Here is a 19,130-nt window from a genome sequence, read left to right on the forward strand (position 1 = left end):
CTGTGTGTCACAGAATTACAGTGATTCTGGCAGGAGATTTTCACAGCCTCATAAGAACTTAATGGTAATCAAAGAGGTTTTCCTTCTTCTGTTAAAAAAGAAAAAGTAGGGGGCTGAGAGGACAGGGGAAATCGTTCACCTGAGTGTGAGAGGGGACCAGTTTCCCATTAGCAGGCTAGTCCTACTGGACCAGTTCATTAACTGTGAATGCTTTGTTCCTTCACAGAATGTTTTGCAGCCTGATGAGCTTGGCTCTGACTGCCTCCTCGGAGGAGGGAAGACTTAGTGTTGGGAACACAGCAGGCTAAGCGTGTGTTCTAAGGAGAGTGTACAGTTGCTAATAAAGTGTTTGGATTTTTCTTTTCTTCTTTTCAGGTGCAGAAAGCTCTGGTGACCCTGATGTGATGCTTGCATATTTTGATCTCTGTCTAAATCTATGCAGTTTTTGTGCATCTAAAAATAGGCCTGGAGGAGAATGTATTACTTAATATGTATTCAGAGAAAGCAGAAGGAAAAGGAGGGCATTTTATCAAAAGTTAAAGTAAGTGAATCTGCAATGACCTTATGCCCAAAAGATACAGAATCGCAGGATCTAAAAGCATTGAATAAGACCTCAAGAGTCCAACCTCCCTCTTATTCAAATCACCATCTCAGGAACTAGCCTCGTCTTGAATATATAGAAAAATAAAGGAGAGCCTACCTCCCAAGACAGCCCCTTTATTTTTGTCCATTCCTAATTATTCCATCATCTAAACACTGGTCTCAATTCTGTCATCAGTGGCCCATTACCACAAGTCTAAATCCTCAGATATATTTGCTTATCGAATTTTAGAAAACACCATGACATCTGTCAACTTTTGTTCAGACTAAATAATCCTAATTCATTATGCACTTCTGACATGTTCGCAAGTCTTAGAGACTTTGCGCTAGCATATCATTTAGGATTAATTATCATACTAGTTAGCACATTAGTTAGCTGCAAGTGACTGAAATCCAATGGAAACTAGTTAGGCAAAGAGGAGAATGTATTATATAAGCACTGGGATGTTTACAGAATCCAACAATTTTGACTCAGTTATCTTCTGGATATTGTTTTGACAGTAAAGATGGTTTTGAAAATAGCCTCAATAGTTTCTGATTTGTTCGAGTCACAGTTTATCTTAATGTCCTCTTTTCTAACCTGTATATATTTACTAATTCAACAATTCTCAACCCAGGCAGTGCAGGTGTAGAGGGTGTTTCTTGTGAAGAGGCATTCTCTCATTGCCTGGGTGTACTACTGGCATTAGAGGGTGGGGACACGGATGCTAAATCTCTTGCCAGAGACCATTCTGCATGATGAAAAATTATCCTGCCCAAAATGCTAATAGCAGGCCCATGGAGAAACACTGTTAATGTAAGTCAGTTTTTGGAAGCCACATCATAATTTCACATGAAATTTCAAAAGTCAAATCTCTTTATCTTATAAACTTCGCATTTGGATTTTTTAATCCACTTTTTTAAAGTGCAGACTTCATATTTATTTTAATTTAATTCACTCTTGTTGTTGTTCATCATGCACTCCAAACTATTACTTATTATTATTACCTTTTTTATTTTTAATTTTGAGTAAGTCCTAGGAGAGCCACCATAAAGTAGTGGCTACATTATGGGCTAAATCAGACAGTCATAGATTTAAGTACTGACTCTATCACATTTAAGATGAATGATCAAAGACAAATTAACTTCTTAAATCATGCCTCTGCCAGGTGAGGATCTAATGGTTAGCTTAACATTTGGTTGTGAAAATAAAATCAAAGAGCCTAGAATAAAATTACTCAATGCATAGTGGCAGTTATATTGATAGTAATCATTATGATTATTCACAAATTTGATAAAAATGCCTTATATAGACTCACCCAATTATTGATATAAATGTTATCATTACCTGTGCTCTGTCCTGCGCTCAGGAGGTCTCCACTTAGAATGACATTTTTCCACTGATCACCATCCCCAGAAAACCTGTTTAACATAATAGGCAGCTGTTACGTTACCAATTATTTTTAGCATCTTAGGTCATAACTTGTCCATGTGTGTATCTCTTGAGCTTCAGTTCCATCTAAATCATGCCCTGCCATTTCTAGTCTTAAGATCATCCTCTAAGTAGAGAAGAAGCAAAATCTGTTTCAAGGTAATCCAGGATTCACTATTTTTCCAATGGAAAGCTAATTAGGAGAGTAAAGTAGCAAGTTAAAAAAAAAAAATTGTTCCAGAATATATTTTAAAGTATTCACAGAAATCCTAAAATTTAGGCATAATTATAAACTCTTCAAATGCAATCTTCAAATGCAATCATTTACATTCCCACATCAAAGTTTATTGACTAGGCAATTATCTCTGGATCCAAATAAATGATTAAATTCCATAAGCCCTGAGGCAACAAAGATCATTGCTAGAGCACATGGTTCTCCTTTAACTTAGGATCTAAATGAAACAGACATATGTTAAATATGTTTTGGGAGGAAAAAAGAGAAGAGACCTGTAAATGTTGCTAAGATTTAAGGGAAAATTAAATAAAGGAAACGTTTAAAGATCCAAGTGTATCTCTGTGTCCTGACTGGTACCTTTGAACCAATGAGAGCACTTAATTTGAAAAGCCATATGAACATAGGCTAGGACAGGTTCCTTAACCCTCTCATGGACAGAAATGCTGGGCATGCAGCAATTATCTTTTAGGAATGCCCCATTTGGGTCATATAGGAATAAGTGTTGTTTCCTACTGTCCTGAGAATATAGTATTTCAGCAGTGCTCCATGTAAATACACCTCATTAGACTAGGTGAGGGTATGACCTGGAAAAGAGTAGAGGATGTGGGAAGCAGGCTGTCCTGCTGTATTGTATGTGGGTACACATGCATGCTGTCCCCAAAGGAGACATCTGTCTAAGAAAATGCATGCCCAAGAGCTATGAGTGCCCTCAGGGAATTCCATCATCTTCTCCTTTCCATGATAGTGTTATTCTCATCATTTAAATTTTGCAGGAATCCATCAAACAATATGCACTGAAAAACTGCCATGGTCGGGGATCTTGGGAAGGTTCAAGGTTACAAAATCCAAAGAGTCACAGTTGCCCACAGGTTAGTGGAAAATTAAAGATTTTAGGGTCTTCCATAATAAAAAGTATATGCTTTACCTCTAAGACATTTATTCTTTCTGATATGTATATTATTTTTTACATGTAGAAAAACGTGTGGAGGGTGCTACAGTATTAGAACTGAAAGGGATGTCTCAGAAGTCAACCTAGCTGTAGTTCACTTACACCAGATCCATATTCAACAAATATTTACTGAGAGTCTATTGAGGGTCTATTTCTAAGTACTCTTGCTGCATTTAATTCTCCCCACAAATGTATGATACAAATTGTTTTAATCTTTATTTAATGGATAAAATGGAAAAAAAATGTTCAGGTCAGCAAAGAAAAATGCCTTGCCCAAGATCATAGACCAAGATTCCTAGACTAGTAATTTTATAGACACAGGCTAAATGATATTAAATATGTATATATACATATTTATATTATTTATATTTATATTTATATTTATAAATAAAAATAGGTTTCTGCATCCAGCCCCCTAGCTAGGGTCGCCTGAGCCAACCCTAAAGCCCCGTACGTGGGGAGAAACTGCAAATGCCTTACCTGCAACGTTTGAGCTTAGCCTGCCGGTGGTATTCCCGAGCCCGGCCACAAGGCCGAGGGAGGGAGAGGACGGGGCTTCACTGGTGCGCCGAGGCCTTTTTTAATCCTTGCGATTCAGCGGCTCCATTCCTCTAGGGACAAGTCACGTTCGTTGGTCGTCCTGTAGTTCAATCCGTACTTGGTGAGGCCGGCATGAAGGGAGCATTCTGGGATGTAAGAAGAGCGTTAAAGGACAAATTTGACCCTGGCCTCCAAGGGCTTCTTTAGGGAGACCTTGCCCTTCGCTCATGTCCACCTGGACGTGTGCCCTCGCCTTCAGCCTGGTTGTGAACAGCAGTAAGAGTGCGTCTGCGCCGTGTTTTTCATGTTCTGTGCTCCCCTATTCCAAACCTTCCACTGTGACCTTTGTGATCTGAATCCACGGGGAAAAGAATCTCCTCTGTTCCAGGGGACCGTGACCCTGCCTGACCTGCTCCACGTAGGCCGAGCGCGCGCCGCAGGAAGGAACCCGACGGGGTGACGTCACCGCGGCCTCCAGCCCGACTTTGTGAAAGGGGCGGCTCCGGCGCCAGCGCCAGCAGCCGAGCTGGACCACCTCAGACGGTCTTCCCGCTTGGGTGTGGACGGCCCGGGCTGGCTAGGCTCAGGGGCTGGGGACCGGAGGAGGCCTGAGGACCTGTTTCCTTCTAGAACCAGGTATGGAGGCGGGGCTCCAGGCAGGTGGCAGGGCCCGTACTTTGCGGCAGCAGTGGAGGTGGGAGCCGACTTGCTTGTTTGGACCCTGGAAGGACCAGCAGGGTACGGGGTCTCACCCCAGAGCCCACACAATGAAAGATTTTCCAACCGTCCCACGGTTCTAGATCCTCTGTAGTGATTGTGCCGGGTTACAAGCCCGGGAATCCGTGAGACAGCCCATTTCCTCCATTCACTCAGAGGTCTTTAGGTCTTTATTTGGACACCATGCTAAACTCTAATCTTTGATTCCTTTGTGTTTTCAGTGTAATGACATGCTCTGTAATTTCTTTGTTTGTTTCAAATATTTATTTTTGTGGTTTTTTTTTTTTTCTCTGAAATAGCACTGATTCCAGGCATTCTTCCCTTATTCAGAATGGTTCTAAAGTTACTCTGGCAATTATGCTTGCTGTAGTTTTCAGTGGATGGCCTTTGTGGGGTTAATAAAGATCTTTTAAAGCACCGATTTAGTAACACAGTTTTACCGAGAGTGTTCAGGTGCATCATCGAATGTGTTTTATGTATCTATTTTGCTATGTTAATATTTCTTTTTTTATTGTACAAAACATTTCATTTTTATGTAGCCAGAGTAGTTGTTTTTTTTTTTCAACCTGGATTTCCCATCTTGCCTAAAAATAGATCTTCAAATTCTAGGTTATAGGCAGATTTTATAATTTTCTTTTGAAATATATTTAAAGACATTTAAATCTGTAATCCTCATGGAATGTATTTGGACATGTGGTGTGGGGCAGTGGATCCAATCAATTTTTTCCTCCAAAAAGTTGGCTATTTGTTTTAGTACCACTTATTGATAAACTCTTCTTGACCTACTGATTTGAAATTCCACTTCTATTAAACAATAAATTATTGTATACACCTATAAAAATAAATAAAATAATTTCACTTGAAAATGTAAAACTTAGGTTTAAAATGTTTTATATATAAATATATATAGTAAATTTCTGTGTATATTCTTGTACATATTGATATGAACAGTATTTGAAATAAAAATTATAGCAATAACTGCACAGTGTTTTAAAGTTTTCAGAGTATTTGCACATGTATTATATTAAGTGTCAATAAAAATAATACTATTAATAATGATTTTTTTATTGTCAAAAATTTTGCTAGGTAATTAGCATATGAAGTTAATCCAGGCAGATTTTATTTTCACATTTTACAGATGAAGAAACTAAGAATGTGAGACCTAAAAGAACTTGCCCAAGATGACAAGGGAAATAAGCAGCAGAACTAGCCAGGGCTCAAATCCAAATTTTCTGGCTCCAAAGCACATGTGCACTGGAATATATGTGTGGGTAGACATTTAACATGTTATGGACTTTGTATTTTGATCACTTTTCTCAGCTACTTGGAAATGTATGAGAAGTTATTATATGCCTGAAAAATAGCTTGTACCACTGAAACGTAGAAAATGTTTAAAACCCAACATAGGCCCTAGAAATTTCAGTTTCTGCTGCACAGATGTTAGTCATGAACTCTCTGTTCAGGAGTGGAAACCATAACATTCTGAGTCACGTCAGCTGTCTGCATGTAAAGCCAACCCCGAACCATGTATCACTGCCCCCACCCCTCCACCATGCCACCTCCACAAACAGTTAGAAATGAAATGTGTTTTTGTACATCATTTCTTTGATGACATTAAATCACAAATTATTGCACAAACAAGCAACCGAAAACATAACATGCTATTACTTTAGATTTAGAATACTTCAGTATATAAACATCAGAATATAAGTACTATCTAACGAAGCCAGGTTGTATTCACCTTTTACTGGCTAACAAAAACATGAGATGCTCCAATATTGGAAACCATGATTTCGGCTTCATAGTTATTTTCCTAGAATTGAATAACTCCCTAACAGGGTCAGGTAACTGGTTTGATCATGGCATAATCATTGCAAAATTAAAATGTTGATTAACAAAACATCTGTCATACGAAAAGTCATATGAATCACATTCACAGTCTGCGTTGAGCTGTTTTGACATACAGGTTATTTGAACAAATATTTTAGAGGAACATTCTAAAATCAAGGAAGAAAAAAAATGAAATAACATTTTGATAAATACCTGGCCTGTCCTGGCGTGTACATTAAGCAGGGATAGAGTAGTTGCACAGACTGCTTTCTGTAATCTGGCTATGGTCTGCTTGGAAGTGCATCCGTATTTTGATGGCAAATTCAGAGGAAGAGAAGACAGAGTAACTGCAAGCTTGGCTTTTCTTTTCTAATAACCTTTGCTCTGCTCTGGGATGCCTGACGTCTATGATGTTGGTAAGGTTTTATATTTTACAGAGTGAGATCTTTTTAAAAATACTGTTATGCAGGCAATTAAGATTAAAGTCAACTTCCCCTTCACACTCCCTAGTAATATGCTTCTGTATCCAAAAGATAAGAACTTGAGAAAGGGCTCACTGGGACAGGCCAATGGGCCCGGAGTCCAGGACTCCATTTCTGACAGTGATGGCAAAGGGTTTTATAGGGGATTGCATGGCTGCCCTCCATGACGTTAGCCTGAAGAAGGAGAAGATGGGTATTAAGAACACGTGATGACCTTTACTCATCTGTTATGTGTCTGACATCTAAGGATTTATCAAAATCATTTGTGAACGTCTACATTTTTTGGCCTCTAATGCCTTTGTTGTGTTAGGCAACCTTGCACCAGGAGTCAAATGCCCTTTGTTTCAGTCCAACCTCTTTCACTTACTAGGTGAATGAACTTGGCAAATCTTTTGCTTCTCAGAGCCTCAGTTTTTTGTTTTTTTTTTTAATCTGTTATAAAACAACTGTTGTCCTGCCAGGATCATCAAATTTCAAACAGTTATTCTAAAGAAAGGACAAATGAGAAAATTAACCTGAACATGCAAAGATCCCAATGTAGCAGTAAGGTTCTAATTACCTTGCAGAACCCAGAGGTTTGTCCCCAGAGGCTAGCTGCTGACTACTTGGAGGAGATTATCAGCATCTAAACTGTGGAGTTCTCACTAGGCTGTCCCTCTTTCAGATCATTAAAAATGCAAAATAAGAACAGCAGTATTTATTCTTGAAATAGACAGTTGTTAATTTTTTCTCACCCAGGGAAGTACCCATTCATCCTTGCCTTTAGTTTCTAAAATCAGAAATAATTTGTTCAAAAACAATTATTAAGTACTTACTATGTCCACAGGCTGCTCCTGTGATGACAAGTAATTTTATATTGTTTTATACACCTATACATACAGCTATTTTTTTAAAAATAGAACTAAGTTTTCTTCAGTATTTACAAACTGTTTCTTCCCTCATGTATCTATTTACCCCTCAAAAAAATTCCAGTAATTAAGTAAACAATAACTACTCCTTCCAGAAACCATACTGTTTTTCTACAAAGAGAAAATGAGAATTTTACTGTATAAAAGAAATCTGAGGAAGGGAACGAATCAGTTTGTGACAAAGAAGGAATAAAGAGGTAGAAGCAGCAGCCCCACAAAGAGGAATAGGTGATTTTATCAGTTTCCAAAAGATTCGCAGTGATTCATGTCATTAATCAAATTTTCAGAAATTCAAATATATTGAACCAGCCAAGGTGTATTTTACCTTCCTCAAAGCAGTTCCCAATTTGTAATTTTCTATCAGTTATCCACACTTTACCATTTCTGACATGTACTGACCTTTCCATATTAATATGTTCTGTACTAGATTTACAATTTTGCTAATACTGCTGTCAGGAGAGTGTTGTTGTGAGATGGGGATGGGAGAGGTCAGCAGTTTCAGTAACATCCTTTTTAGTAAGATCATGAATTTATAAAGATGGTACAGAGCTGTAGCCAACTCTCCCAGACAATTTAAATGGGGATATATGCTAGGAGAGAGTGGAACATTGCAAATAGTGTTATCTCAAAGAACTCAAAGAGCAGATTTAAAGAAAAGAGGTAATTAACAAATTCCTGGAATGATGAAGCCTTTTCTCCTTCAAAAAATAGTTCCTTTTAAAAGAGCAGCTCCAGAAATTCCCTTTTTCATCTTCACCTTTACCAAGACCGTTACTCTTTTACAAGACAAGTACAGTATTTTGCCCCCAAGTGATTTACTCTGTAATTCCGCTTTGCTAATGATCATCCCTCTTCACGTTCATTGAAACATTTATGAAGTAAACTTAGGAAGATAACAGGGGATTCCTTTGAAATCTGCACAGTACCTACTATGTTTTAAGTGCCATTCTTTTAAGCCATCCTGTGTGATGAGTCGACACATGATATCTGAGGCAATTAGATTTAAAACATGCTAACTGCTGCTTTTTCTCATGTTGTAATCATTATCCAAGTAGCATTTGGCATCATCATTTTGGTTTGTTCATTCGTTTGAAGACCAAGTCACAAGAACAATGTTATTTGTTTTTAATTGTTCTGCCCAGTCTCTAAAATATCTGCAATTGTTTTACATTTGAATCAAATTTATTAACAGACATATGGTTATAACAGAGAAAGAACTCCAGCTGGTGAAGCCCTAAGCTAAGCCCACAATAATTTGATCATTTGCAAATTATTGTCACTTGAATGTTTTCTTAGTACAGCTTAATTATGACTCAACTAAGTCCAGAGTACAATGCACTTCCTGGGAAAAGAAGAAATTGAGAGCTCTCAGTGCAAATAAGGCAAGCTTTGTTATTCATGTAGGTTTGTCCTGCACAACTGAACATCTGCTAATAAATGTGTTTCCAGTCTCAATGATAGTTTTTGCCTTCATCACTCAAACCTGGCATAAAATTTACATCAACTAAGAATTCATGTTATTTACTCATTGCTAACTATTACAATCCCATTAAAATTTTAGCCCATCATACCCTCTGGAAAATTAGAAATGTTTATAAAAATAAATGCACAAATAAGACAGAGAGGAGTTTTGCCTTTTTTTTCCCGGAAGCTCTTTGACAGGTGGTCACCTTGAAATTATGCTGCAATCATATAGCCTGATTTTTAAAAAATGATCTTGATACAGAAGGTAATCAAGAGCTCTTGGGAGCCACCTCTGCATTTTCCAAGCAATCTTTTCTGCAGTTTAAATATGTTCATACAAATCCTAAATGACATATAAAGCAATTTTTGCCTTCAAACTATGTAGATTAGTCATAGCATTGTAATTAAATGTCACAGAATGGCAAATAATTATCTTACTTAAATGGTTAATATAGGAAAAGAACAGTAACTATCAGTCTGAATATGTACACATGGTGCTTGTGGCTTTATTGATATAATTAAACTTAAAAACATTTTATTTGTGTGGCCCTACCTGCCACTGACAAATCAAGTTTGAGAATTAGTATTTGACTAGAGGGCGCAAAGTCCAATGATTTTAGCTCCACTTCAACCCACCCTACTTAGAAGAGTATTCAAATATTTAAACCCTCATAGTCTCTACTTGCCAGAAAAAATATCAGGGTCAACTCTTTCCATGTGAGGGACCTAGGAAATTTATGATAGTAACAGCCTCCTTGCCATGGCCTGTCTTTCTCTTCCAACTGTTTCCTACCGCCTTGGCAGATTTTTGGAATTTACTCTGCTAATGGAGGACATGTCCTGTTCACCTCTTCCAAGGGATAAGGGCTAAACTAAGCTCACAGCTCACTCCTTGGGGAGGGGGGGGAAGCACAGTTCCTATCTTTCAGAATGTTTCTTAATTCTGTAAATCTTCTGAAAAATCCAGTAGTTGTAATGCATCATGTGGTACCACATTGTCAAATCCATCTCTTAGCATCCTTTCCCCCTTCGTTAAGACAGAAGACCATTATCATCCAACTGTCCTGCTCAGGGTGGTTGCTTTACTCCCCAAGAGCATACACTTCTAGGAAGAAATAAGGAGTTTGAGAGCAAGTCCCTAAAGTCTTGCTCATCTCCGTTTCTTCTCTGACAGGGACAGGGCCTAAGGCCTTTCTGCAAACTTGATGCTCAGATCATGCCAGAGGCATCCAATGTAAGTGCAGGGCAGGTATGTCAATTAGACAATAGGACCCTGGTGAAGAGGATATGATACAAATGGCCCATATCAGTCCATCCCTTCTGACCTCAGTGCTACTGTATTCATTGGGGCAAAGGATCAGCAATTAAAAACCAAAAGAACACAAACAAAAATACTGCTCAGTATCACAAAAAAAAAAAAAAAAACAAAAAAAACCGCACACTGTCTTTTGCCTGAGTCATTCCTGTTGAAGAGTTTCTGTCATCCCATAGGGGAGGAAAGATTGGAAGTTAAAACCTGAACCATCGTCTTAACAAACATCTATAGGCTAGACTCCTGGGTGTCAGAGTAAAACAATGTGGGGTTTTTTTTTTGTTGTTGTTACTTTTATTTTTTGTTTTTTTCTCTCAACAACTGTCTGGAACATATTTAGTGAGAAAAGTTTCTTACCTGCCCCTGGATGAAAACTTCCATGTACTAAACTTTTTTGATCAATCTTAGGCAACTAAAAGTTCTATGGTTTAATCACAATTCAGTTTCAATACAGTTATTGAAAATATCTAGTCTGAAAGTCAACAGAAAATCAACAGAAGTTAAGTCTTCTCTGATGTACCCTCCCTGGGCCTGTATCCAGCAGCAGGTCAGGGAAGAGGGCTATGATTCTCCTCTCTTTTCCTGCCTTATGCTTCAGACCTCTCCTCATCTCACCCATCAGGGTTTCTGATCACATTCCATCAGGACAGATGGGAAGGGAGGAAAGGTAAAGCAGAAAAAACCTTGCTTGATGGGCATTTTGCTAAATTGACTTTGTACTCCCCAGACTCAGTCATGGATTTAAATTTTACTGTGTATTTGGTGGGGTTTTTCAGAGATCTCTTACTGAAGTCCCTTTAGTCCAGTTAAGGCAAGCTTCTCAGTTTGGTCTATTAGAAATTGTATATAATTTTCTCCTTTGCTAAAGTTTCCTTGTTCCTATGTGCAGCCCTCCCAGACAGGACTCAGAAAACCCCATGCTGCCTCTGCCTCTCTCCCTCTATGTGTCTCTCTGTCTCTCTCTCACTCTGTGTGTGTGTGTCTGTCTGTCTGTCTGTCTGGGTGGCTGAGTGGCATGGCCCATATTGTACACAGAAAGCACACACGCACTGTTACTTCCAACAAACTTGGAGCGTACAGGTCAAGCTTTGCACAGCACAACCTTCACTATCACTCCCACCACCAGGGCCGGTAACCAGATCATGTCTCCCAAGAGGGAGACAAGCACTGATCCACTAGGACAGCCACATTTTAGGAGATACATATGAAGTTCCCCTAGGAATCCTGGTAAAGTCTTCTCACTAGACTTGAGTGAGTGGATGTCACAGCACAGCTCTTGCTAAACGAATCCTCCTCACATCTTTGATACTACTCTCCCAAATCCCAATCCTTTTATACCCTTGTTATAGATATCTTGTTCTGCTTCAGGGCCCCCAAGATCATCTTCGTGTTGTCTGATTCACTTGAAGGACTTTTAGGACTCTGAAATGGTGTTACAATCATGGTTACAGTTAATTACAGTAAAATGATGCAGATTGTGTATGAAAAATGTCTCCTGTCATATCAGTAAACAAAGGATGTTGAGGCCATCAAGCCATCAGCCACTGCAGCTACCTCCAGCTATGTACCCTGAGGGGATTCAGGATAGAGAAAAACAGGATACTGGCCTTAGATAGTTATATCAAAGGAATGATTTCATTGAGTCCAGACTCTTGCATCTTCCCATATACAGAAAAGCACTATATTCATTAACTTAAGATGTCTGGTTTTCTTCAATTAACAGTAATCTTTTGATATTCCCACTACCTGGTTTTTGCAAAAACTTCTATATATCCTGGCTCCTCCCCTACCTCTTCAAAGCAGTCTCTCAGAGTGATCTGAGAGCTGTCTCCCAGGCTTAAGTCCTCGGTATGTCCACTGAATGAAACATAATTCTCAACTTTTAGGTTGTGCATTTTTTTTCAATTGACAAGATCCATCTCAGCAACGTGAAAAGGCACATAGACAAAGTCCAGGAAAAACCAGATATAAATGTGCAGAATTTAAGCAACCCAAGCCTTCTGAGTTAACCTTAACTCTTTAGTTCAAAGTTCCCATTAAGATTGAAAATTAATTTGGGCTGCTGACTCCTTCCTCAAGATTAAACCTGAGGAAACTATGGAAACCAGAGAGAATCATAGATTATAATAACGAACAACAAATTTTTGTAAAAAAAAAAAAAACAATCCCTAAGGAACCTGAATTCCACCATAAAGTTACCATAAACTGGTAGAAACATAGAGAATTGAGAGGTTGGTGGAAGAAGAGGACTCAAAGTCAAAGCCATAGGTGGCCAGAAGAAGCAGGGAGAATATAGGTCAGAAGAAATATTTCTATTTAGCCCTTTCCTCTCCCCACACTCTAAACGTAGTTGACCCTTCATTCTTGAGACCAGGAGGAATGGCCCAAGGTCAGCCTCAGAAGGATGAAATCTAGTAGCACCAGAGCCCTGCTGATGTGGGGACTTAAGGAAAACAGGTGAAGATTAAATAGCCTCCCTCTGAGTCTATCAAGAAAATGAAGACTGAGAATTGACTCCTGAATTTAGCAACAAGAAAGTCACAAGTGACCTTCTCAAGAGCAGTTGTTTTGGGGGAATGTGGAAGTAGAGCTAAATATGGAGGAAGAGAGGCAACTAAAATGATTAAATTCTATTTAAGAAAGAAGAGAGGGAGAATTCAAGACAAATGTTTTTCAAAAGCCCTTCCCCTGAGTGTGACTCTAAGAGAAGGAAGAAATCAAACACTAGGTAGAAAGAAAAATGGAAATATCTATTAGCAGAGAAGAGGGAGACTGATGAAGGAAATAAGGGCGAATCACTGCAGCGATGTCCCTGAGTAGACAAGGGGAATGTGTCCTGGTGCCCAAGTGGAGGGGTTGACTTTCACTAGAAGTAAAGACAGTTCATTCATAGTTGGTTAATTTGGATTCCCTAAAGACGGAGACAGAGACAAGAATTTCATGCAAGTAGTTTAGTTGTTAGGGAATCCTAGAAAGCAGAAGTGAGGAATTAAGAACAGTGAAACAAGGAAGGTTAAAATAAGTAAGTAAATTTAAAAAAATATTATGTTTTTAAGCCATTTTCCAGTCTAGGAAACTGGAGCCCAGTCTCTCTAAGGGACCCTCTGAAGATCTATGGAAAATGGATATCAGATCTGATCCACTGAAGGACAAGGAAGCTGGGACAGCCTACACCCTGTTGGTTGAGGGTTAGTCCTTTAAGAATTATCTCCTCTGCACAACCCATACTGCAGGGAGAGGGGCTAGAAATTTAAAGTTGAAGAAGGAAGACAAACTGAAGGATAGTTCAAAAGTAGTATGATTGGACACAATTGTTATAAGGAGTTGGAAACATAGGTCATAGTTACGAGAGTGGGATGCTTGAAATTAAGATTATGGACATGTCACCATTGCTAGTAAATGAAAAGGACTAGTGGAGCCATCCATCCATGGAATTGGATGGCTAAAGTGACAGGAGACAAGATCGCTGAAGTAGAGGTCAAACTGAGAAGTCAATGTATGGAAAGATGACCCACTTGAAGGATATAATCTTGAAAAATTAACACAAGAGGTCATGTTGGAGAGACTGACAGTGAGCCTAGAGCTAAAACCTTCAAATAAATGAATGGAGCAGCCTAGGAGTTGGTAGATACCTTCAACAAGAAAGAGTAGTATGCATTGATGTACCCAAGGGTGTAAATATTATTTAGAATTGCAGGAGCATGGTGGTAATAAAAAACATACTGGCATTCTTTGTTTGTTTTATTATAGCTTTTCAATTCTCTGCAGACAGTGAACACTTTAATTACCTGGACCTGGAGAAGACTGCACCCTCACTCATTTTTAGACATCTCAAAGTGTGCAGTATATATTGAGGATATGTGATCTCTAAAACTTTAGTGATATTGGGGGTAGGGGGCATTTTCTAGAAGCAGCAATAAGGACTGAGAAGTACCCCTATATCCCGTCTAGGTACAGCAGTGTAAGGAGTGTGAGAGAAATCATTTGAGAGAGGGAGTATTCCAGGGGCCAGCCAGGAAGAAGAGCTGAAGTACTCATTACTGACTGTGCCTTCCAGAGAGAGCAGTGGGTTATTTAAGGGTCTGAGATTGTGGAGAAGGTATTGGGAGGACCTGAGAGGGTTGAGTAGGGGCCAAGCAGGTATTAGAACAAGAATGTGAAGGGAATGTTCAGAGAAGTAGTTGGAGATTTTGCTAATTACTGACTGACTTTCAGAGGGTACAGTGGGATTGTTTTAGGAGCTGGAAAGGGTGAAAATGGTATTAGTAAAGTAGCTGCCAAGAGTCACCTTGGAATTAAAGTCAGGGAGATGTGGAACCATCTAAAACCATTAACATTAAAGAAATCTAAAGCCACTAATGAAATAGAATCAGTAGCTTGAAATCTACTCACAAAACAATAGTAATAAATCAGATCCAGGTTTTATAGGTGAGTTCTACCAGTCTTTGAAAGACCAAAAGTTCGCTGATTGATAAGTGCCATTCCAGAGAGCTGAAAAAGAAGGAAGTTCCCCGCAAAGTCTATGTGAATTCCATACTAGAAAGAAAAATATAGGCAAATCTCATTTCCCAAACTGGCTAAAAAAAAAATCCTGTAATAAAATTAGTAAACTATATCTATCAATTATTTTTAAAATTAAAAGACAGCAGAATGCATCAAAGAAATGCAAGAGAGGTTAATGACATACAACTAATCATTTAAACTCCACGTTAATAAAGGAGAAAAATAAAAAGCTTATAGTCATCTCTGTAGATTCCTAACATTTTGATAAAATTCAACACTCTTTTATGCTTAAAAACTAGCAAACTAGGAATAGAATGGAATTTCTTTAATCTGAAAAAGGTTATCAAAAGCCTACAGCAATTTTTATTCTTAATGATACATCATTACGTGCATAATAAGCACAATTCTTTGGATACAATCACCAAGTGATTTAATTTTGTTTTACAATCATCTCTTGGCCCTTTACTCTTTCAGCTGAGTATTAGACTCTGTATTTTGAGTTTAGATTTTTTTTATTCACATTAGACATTTTAAATGAAACTGCATTGATTATATAGATTTGTTTGAGAATTATGTTTGAAATATTGATTCTGCCTAAACATGAATAGAAACTATCTCCTCTTTTTCTAGATCTTCTGTTAAGTCCTATAATGTTATATTTCAGAGTTTTTAAACATTTATTAGATTTATTCTTTTGTATTTAATTGTTTTGGTTCTAGTATAAATGGCATATTAAAATTCCATCATTGATTTACTGTTTCTGGGTATAGAAAAACTATTGATTTTTTTGTATACCAATTTGTTTCCAGCAAAGCTTCTAAACTTCATTAATTCAAATGATTGTCTATAGATTTTCTTAGATTCTCTGTTTATACAACCGTAACTTCTGTATATAAGGAAGGTTTTATTTCTTCCTTCCCAATCCATTTAGCTGTCATTTCTTGTCCTGATCTTACCGTATCCATCTGGTAAATGTGGAATAGAAGCAGAGATAAAGGTCCTCTTTATTGTTCTTGTTTGTCATGGACATTTGCCATTCTTTTGGTCAACTAGCACCCTTCCTATTAGAAATCTTAGTGGGAGACAAAGACCACCTTTAAAAGTGTTATAAATATTGTTTTTCCAACCCTCTGCACTAGAGCAAGTCCACACGACCTAGGTTCCGCAATCAGATGCACTCTGTGATTAATTTAATTAGTCACCTAATTACAAGCATCAGTAGGGGCAGCAGAGAACTCTTTCTGTGGCTATGGTCATGGTAAGAGCAGCTGCAAAATCGAGTTTGTAGTTGTAGGGGAGCAAAAGTTGCCACCCTAAACTGTCTCTTTGGGCATATGGATTATCTTGAGCTGAAAAGAATCAAGGCCCAAGAGACTCAGGAAAAAAAACTGACCTCATTGCAACTGCCTAAAAGAATTTAAATGGAGGTCCTTTTCCTGGAATAGAGCTGTCAGCAGAGATAGCTGCAAAGAATATGGGCTAGGTGTAGTGGTGGGGAAACTGTGATCTCCCCAGCCCTCTCCCCATTGGTAACCACTAATTTGTTCTCTGTTTCTGTAGGTATGTCTCTGTTTTGTTTTGTTCCTTTTATACTTTACATTCCACATATAAGTGAAAACATAACAGTATTTGTCTTTTTCTGTCTAACTTATTTCACTAAGCATAATACCCTCCAGATCCATGCATGTTGTTTAAAATGGCAAATACTCATTCTTTTGATGGCTGAGTAATATTCCATTGTGTGTGTGTGTGTGTGTGTGTGTGTGTGTGTGTATGCAGTTTATCCATTTCTGTATCCATTCATCTGTTGATGGAACTTAGATTGCTTTCATATCTTGGCTATTGTAAATAATGCCCTTGTGAACATTGTGGTAAACATATCTCTTCAAATTAGAGTTTTCATTATATTTAGCTATGTACCCAGCAGTGAAATTGTTGGATATGTGGTATTTCTATTTTCAATTTTTTGAGAAACCTTCAAAATGTTTTCCACAGTGGCTGCATCAGTTTACGTTCTCACCAACCGTGTACCCTTTTCTCCACATCCTTGCCAACATTTGTTATTTGTAGACTTTTTGATGGTGGTCTTCTTGCAGATGTGAGGTAGTATCTCATTGTGGTTTTGATTTGCATTTCTCTGATGATTAACAATGTGGAGCATCTTTCCATATGCCTGTTAGTCATCTGTGTATTTTCTTTAGAAAAATGTTTATTCAGGTATTCTACCAATTTTTAATCAGGTTATTTATTTTATAATACAGAATTATATGAGCTATTTATATATTTTGGATATTAACCCCTTGTCAGTCATAACATTTGCAAATAATTTCTCCCATTCAGTAGGTTGTCTTTTTGTTATATGGATGATTTCCTTTGCTGTGCAAAAGTTTTTAGATTTAAGTAAGTCCCACTTGTTTATTTTTGCTTTTGTTTCCTTTGCCTGAGGAGAAACATCAAAAATATTGCTATGACTTAGCAAAAATTGTTCTGCTTTTATGTTTTTCTTCTAGGAGTTTTATGGTTTCCAGTCTAACACTTAGGTCTTTAATTCATTTTGTGTTTATTTTTGCATATGGTGTGGGAAAATGTTTTGATTTCATATTTTTACATGTAGCTGTCCAGTTTTCCCAGAACCACTTAGTGAAGAGACTCTTTCCTCCATTGTATATTCTTGCCTCCTTTGTCTTATGTAATTGATCGTAAGCGCATGGCTTTATTTCTGGGCTCTCTATTGCATTCTGTTGATCTCTGTTTTTATATAGTAACCATGTTGTTTTGATTACCGTAGCATTGTTTTAACATAGTCTTAGGCCAGGGAGCATGGCATCTGCAGCTTTGTTCTATTTTCTCAAGATTGCTTTAGCTACTTGGGGTCTTTTTCACTTTAAAAAAGACCCTTTAACTTTACTTGTAAGTTTGGTTTAGTAGTGATGAATTCTTTTAGGTTTCGCTTCTCTGGGAAACTATCTCTCCTTCAGATCTGAATGAAACCTTTCTAGGTAGAGTATCCTAGGTTGTAGGTGTACCTTTCTGCATTTTAAATATATCTTGCCGCTCCCTTTCAGCCTGCAAAGTCTGCAGAAAAATCAGCTGATAGCCTCATGTGGGTTCCCTCATATGTAACTCTTTGTTTGTCTCCTGCTGCCTTTAAAATTCTCTTTTTACATTTAACTTTTCCCATTTTAATTATTATATGTCTTGGTGTGGGTCTCTTTGGATTCATCTTGCCTAGGACTCTGTTCTTCCTGGACCTGGATAACTGTTTCCTGCTTCAGGTTAGGGAAATCTTCAGCCGTAATTTCATCAAATACATTTTCTACCTCTTTCTCTCTCTCTTCTCCTTCTGGAATCCCTGTAACATGAATGTTACTGGGCTTGATGTGTCAGAAGTCCCTTAAACTATCCTCACTTGATTTCACTTTTTTTTTTTCTTTTTGCTGCTTTGATTGGGTGGTATCCAGTGTTCTGTCTTCTAGTTTGCTTATGTGTTCTGCATCACAAAATATTGTTAATTCCTTCTAGCACATTTTTCATTTCAGTTACTGTATTCTTCAGCTTTGATAGTTCTTTTTATATTTTCCAGTTCTTTGTTGGAGTTCTGTGTTCCTTTATTCTTTTCCTGAATTCAGTGAGCATTTTTATTACTGTTGCTTTTAGCTCTTTATCTGGCAAATTATTTATCTCAGTAAATCCCCCTACCCCCCCCCCACCTTGGGGGATTATATTATTCTTTCATCTGAAACATTTTCCTCTGTCTTCTTATTTTGTTTTACTTTCTCTATTTCTCTCAATGAAGTTAGGCAAAACAGCTACCTACGCTGGTCCTGAAATCATGTTCTTGTGTGGGAGTGTCTCTATGCAGTCTGTGTGTGCTCAGTGGCTTTGGTGGGAAAGCAGGATCTGAAGTGAGCAAGGGTCACATCTTCCCTCAGGGCATGCTGGCAGCTGCTTTCTTGGTGGACGGTAGGGCTGGAGTGGGGGCTAGAGCCAGTGCCAGGTGTGAGCTGGGGCTTCTCCTGGGCTCAGTGGTAATTGCTGTCCTATCAGAGGGTGAGACTGGGTCCCCAGGGGCTGGAGCAGGTGCCCTGCAGGAGGTGATCTTCTCCCTGGTATGTGTGATGGCAGAAGGCATGGCTAGGACCTGAGATGTTGCAGCTGTGTTTTCAAGTTGGCTCCTGG

General features: G+C 38.3%; 1 long non-coding RNA gene across 1 annotated transcript; it reads right to left on the bottom strand.

Annotated features, from left to right (window-relative positions):
• Nucleotides 1-1,932: 1,932 nt before the first annotated feature.
• Nucleotides 1,933-7,569, bottom strand: LOC116662574. Its single transcript, XR_004318551.1, has 3 exons — nucleotides 6,496-7,569; nucleotides 3,676-3,881; nucleotides 1,933-2,001 (listed from the first exon to the last, which is right to left on the bottom strand). It is a non-coding gene; the product is annotated as an uncharacterized LOC116662574 (long non-coding RNA).
• Between the last annotated feature and the right edge of the window lie 11,561 nt (nucleotides 7,570-19,130).

Source organism: Camelus ferus, unplaced genomic scaffold (genome assembly GCF_009834535.1).
Source record: "Camelus ferus isolate YT-003-E unplaced genomic scaffold, BCGSAC_Cfer_1.0 contig377, whole genome shotgun sequence".
Lineage (NCBI taxonomy): Eukaryota > Metazoa > Chordata > Mammalia > Artiodactyla > Camelidae > Camelus > Camelus ferus.